The sequence below is a fragment of the Petromyzon marinus genome, chromosome 83, assembly GCF_048934315.1.
Source record: "Petromyzon marinus isolate PM22_M1 ecotype Great Lakes invasive population chromosome 83, UKy_Petmar_22M1.pri1.0, whole genome shotgun sequence".
Classification (NCBI taxonomy): domain Eukaryota; kingdom Metazoa; phylum Chordata; class Hyperoartia; order Petromyzontiformes; family Petromyzontidae; genus Petromyzon; species Petromyzon marinus.
In genome coordinates, this window is record NC_133748.1 from 1,842,085 (window position 1) to 1,847,084 (window position 5,000).

The 5,000-nt window shown below is 53.4% G+C and overlaps 1 protein-coding gene across 1 annotated transcript in view; it reads left to right on the plus strand.

The window, feature by feature from the left end:
- The window catches only part of LOC116957708 (uncharacterized), a 12,006-nt gene extending 10,674 nt beyond the window's left edge, over positions 1–1,332 (plus strand). Inside the window, exon 2 of the mRNA XM_032980027.2 lies at positions 1–1,332. This exon is cut by the window's left edge and continues 1,369 nt beyond it. The gene's annotated coding sequence lies outside the window, so the exon portion shown is untranslated.
- Positions 1,333–5,000: the final 3,668 nt, after the last annotated feature.

Genomic DNA, 5,000 nt, shown 5'->3' on the forward strand with positions numbered 1-5,000 from the left:
AGAGACCCACAGACTACTCATAGAGACCCACAGACTAGTCATAGAGACCCACAGATTCATCGCACAAAGACCCACAGACTAGTCATAGAGACCCACAGATTCATCGCACAGAGACCCATAGAGTACTCACATAGAGACCCACAGACTACTCACATAGAGACCCATAGATTCATCACACAGAGACCCATAGAGTACTCACACAGAGACCCACAGACTCATCGCATAGAGACCCACAGATTCATCGCACAGAGACCCATAGAGTACTCACACAGACCCATAGACTACTCACATAGAGACCCATAGACTACTCATAGAGACCCACAGACTAGTCATAGAGACCCACAGATTCATCGCACAGAGACCCATAGAGTACTCACACAGAGACCCACAGACTACTCATAGAGACCCACAGACTAGTCATAGAGACCCACAGATTCATCGCACAGAGACCCATAGAGTACTCACATAGAGACCCACAGATTCATCGCACAGAGACCCATAGAGTACTCACACAGAGACCCACAGACTCATCACATAGAGACCCATAGAATACTCACATAGAGACCCACAGACTACTCACATAGAGACCCATAGACTAGTCACATAGAGACCCATAGAATACTCACATAGAGACCCACAGACTCATCACATAGAGGCCCACAGACTCATCACACAGAGACCCACAGACTACTCACATAGAGACCCATAGGCTAGTCACATAGATACCCACAGACTACTCATAGAGACCCATAGACTCATCACACAGAGACCCACAGACTACTCACATAGAGACCCACAGACTACTCACATAGACCCATAGACTACTCATAGAGACCCACAGACTACTCACATAGAGACCCATAGACTCACCACCACGTGACCCACAGACTACTCACATAGAGACCCACAGACTACTCACATAGAGACCCATAGACTACTCATACAGAGACCCATAGACTCACCACCACGTGACCCACAGACTACTCACATAGAGACCCATAGACTCACCACCACGTGACCCACAAACTACTCACATAGAGACCCATAGACTCACCACCACGTGACCCACAGACTACTCACATAGAGACCCATAGACTCACCACCACGTGACCCACAGACTACTCACATAGAGACCCATAGACTCACCACCACGTGACCCACAGACTACTCACGTAGAGACCCATAGACTCACCACCACGTGACCCACAGACTACTCACATAGAGACCCATAGACTCACCACCACGTGACCCACAGACTACTCACATAGAGACCCACAGACTCATCACACAGAGACCCACAGACTACTCACATAGAGACATAGACTACTCACATAGAGACCCATAGACTAGTCACACAGAGACCCATAGACTACTCACATAGAGACCCACAGACTACTCATATAGAGACACAGACTACTCAAATAGAGACCCATAGACTCACCACCACGTGACCCACAGACTACTCACATAGAGACCCATAGACTCACCACCACGTGACCCACAGACTACTCACATAGAGACCCATAGACTCACCACCACGTGACCCACAGACTACTCACATAGAGACCCATAGACTCACCACCACGTGACCCACAGACTACTCACATAGAGACCCATAGACTCACCACCACGTGACCCACAGACTACTCACATAGAGACCCATAGACTCACCACCACGTGACCCACATACTACTCACATAGAGACCCATAGACTCACCACCACGTGACCCACAGACTACTCACATAGAGACCCATAGACTCACCACCACGTGACCCACAGACTACTCACATAGAGACCCATAGACTCACCACCACGTGACCCACAGACTACTCACATAGAGACCCATAGACTCACCACCACGTGACCCACAGACTACTCACATAGAGATCCATAGACTCACCACCACGTGACCCACAGTGGTTTCACAGGATCAGTGTCTCATCAGCCAAGATCAGGCTTAGCCTGAATCAATAAAAAAGATGTGTCGCCTGCCATTCCACGTTCGTGTGCCGGGGGCTGTGGCCATTCCTCTGGGTTTGAGGGAAAATATTTTCTGTATAGGATTTTTTATTTTACATTTTTTAAAAATTTACCCCGTTTCTTATAATCGAACTAAGTTCTGATATCCGAACTAAGTTCTGATATCCGAACTAAGTTCTGACATCATTGACAAAGAGCTTTAAAGCTTCTCGGATTTGTCCAAGACAATTAAAGTCTCAGATTCTGTCAGCGATGTCCCACGTGGTGAGTGAGTGAGTGGGTGAGTGAATGAGTGGGTGAGTGAGTGAGAGGGTGAGTGAGTGAGTGGGTGAGTGAGTGAGAGGGTGAGTGAGTGAGTGGGTGAGTGAGTGAGAGGGTGAGTGAGTGGGTGAGTGAGTGAGAGGGTGAGTGAGTGAGTGGGTGAGTGAGTGAATGGGTGAGTGGGTGAGTGAGTGCGTGGGTGAGTGAGTGAGTAGGTGAGTGAGTGAGTGGGTGAGTGAGAGGGTGAGTGGGTGGGTGAGTGAGTGGGTGAGTGGGTGAGTGAGTGAGTGGGTGAGTGAGTGAGAGGGTGAGTGAGTGAGTGGGTGAGTGAGTGAGAGGGTGAGTGAGGGTGAGTGAGTGAGTGAGTGGGTGAGTGAGTGAGTGGGTGAGTGAGTGAGAGGGTGAGTGAGTGAGTGAGTGGGTGAGTGAGTGAGTGGGTGAGTGGGTGAGTGAGTGCGTGGGTGAGTGAGTGAGTGGGTGAGTGAGTGAGAGGGTGAGTGGGTGGGTGAGTGGGTGGGTGAGTGGGTGAGTGGGTGAGTGAGTGAGTGGGTGAGTGAGTGAGTGGGTGAGTGAGTGGGTGAGTGGGTGGGTGAGTGGGTGAGTGGGTGGGTGAGTGGGTGAGTGGGTGAGTGAGTGAGTGGGTGAGTGAGTGGGTGAGTGGATGAGTGAGTGAGTGAGTGGGTGATTGGGTGAGTGAGTGGGTGAGTGGGTGAGTGGGTGAGTGGGTGGGTGAGTGGGTGGGTGAGTGGGTGAGTGGGTGAGTGGGTGGGTGAGTTAGTGAGTGGGTGAGTGAGTGGGTGGGTGAGTGGGTGAGTGAGTGAGTGGGTGAGTGAGTGAGTGGGTGAGTGAGTGAGTGAGTGGGTGAGTGAGTAGGTGAGTGAGTGAGTGGGTGAGTGGGTGAGTGAGTGGGTGAGTGAGTGAGTGGGTGAGTGAGTGGGTGAGTGAGTGGGTGAGTGAGTGAGTGGGTGAGTAGGTGAGTGAGTGGGTGAGTGGGTGAGTGAGTGAGTGAGTGGGTGAGTGAGTGGGTGAGTGGGTGAGTGGGTGAGTGAGTGGGTGAGTGAGTGAGTGGGTGAGTGAGTGGGTGAGTGAGTGACTGGGTGGGTGAGTGAGTGAGTGGGTGAGTGAGTGGGTGAGTGAGTGAGTGGGTGAGTGAGTAGGTGAGTGGGTGAGTGAGTGAGTGAGTGGGTGAGTGAGTGGGTGAGTGGGTGAGTGGGTGAGTGAGTGGGTGAGTGAGTGAGTGGGTGAGTGAGTGGGTGAGTGAGTGACTGGGTGGGTGAGTGAGTGAGTGGGTGAGTGAGTGGGTGAGTGAGTGAGTGGGTGAGTGGGTGAGTGAGTGGGTGAGTGAGTGGGTGAGTGGGTGAGTGAGTGAGTGAGTGATTGGGTGAGTGAGTGAGTGCGTGAGTGGGTGACAAGGTGAGTGAGTGGGTGAGTGAGTGGGTGAGTGCGTGGGTGAGTGAGTGAGTGAGTGGGTGAGTGAGTGGGTGAGTGAGTGGGTGAGTGAGTGAGTGGGTGAGTAGGTGAGTGAGTGGTTGAGTGAGTGGGTGAGTGAGTGAGTGAGTGGGTGAGTGAGTGGGTGAGTGGGTGAGTGGGTGAGTGAGTGGGTGAGTGAGTGAGTGGGTGAGTGAGTGGGTGAGTGAGTGACTGGGTGGGTGAGTGAGTGAGTGGGTGAGTGAGTGGGTGAGTGAGTGAGTGAGTGGGTGAGTGGGTGAGTGGGTGAGTGTGTGGGTGAGTGAGTGGGTGAGTGAGTGAGTGAGTGGGTGAGTGAGTGGGTGAGTGGGTGATTGGGTGAGTGAGTGGGTGAGTGAGTGAGTGAGTGGGTGAGTGAGTGGGTGAGTGAGTGAGTGGGTGAGTGAGTGGGTGAGTGGGTGAGTGGGTGAGTGAGTGGGTGAGTGAATGAGTGGGTGAGTGAGTGGGTGAGTGGGTGAGTGAGTGAGTGGGTGAGTGGGTGAGTGAGTGGGTGGGTGGGTGAGTGGGTGAGTGAGTGAGTGGGTGAGTGAGTGAGTGGGTGAGTGAGTGAGTGAGTGGGTGAGTGAGTGAGTGGGTGAGTGAGTGGGTGAGTGAGTGGGTGAGTGAGTGAGTGGGTGAGTGAGTCAGTGGGTGAGTGGGTGAGAGGGTGGGTGAGTGGGTGAGTGAGTGGGTGGGTGGGTGAGTGGGTGAGTGGGTGAGTGAGTGAGTGGGTGAGTGAGTGGGTGAGTGAGTGAGTGGGTGAGTGAGTGAGTGGGTGAGTGAGTGGGTGAGTGAGTGAGTGGGTGAGTGGGTGAGTGAGTGGGTGAGTGAGTGAGTGGGTGAGTGAGTGGGTGAGTGGATGAGTGAGTGGGTGAGTGAGTGAGTGGGTGAGTGAGTGGGTGAGTGAGTGAGTGGGTGAGTGAGTGAGTGAGTGGGTGAGTGAGTGGGTGAGTGAGTGGGTGAGTGAGTGGGTGAGTGAGTGAGTGGGTGAGTGGGTGAGTGAGTGGGTGAGTGAGTGGGTGAGTGAGTGAGTGGGTGAGTGGGTGAGTGAGTGGGTGAGTGAGTGGGTGAGTGAGTGGGTGAGTGAGTGGGTGAGTGAGTGAGTGGGTGAGTGGGTGAGTGAGTGGGTGAGTGAGTGGGTGAGTGAGTGGGTGAGTGAGTGGGTGAGTGAGTGAGTGGGTGAGTGAGTGAGTGAGTGGGTGAGTGAGTGGGTGAGTGAGTGGGTGAGTGAGTGAGTGGGTGAGTGGGTGAGTGAGTGAGTGGGTGAGTGAGTGGGTGGGTGACTGAGCCGACCATACAACCCTCTCGTGCC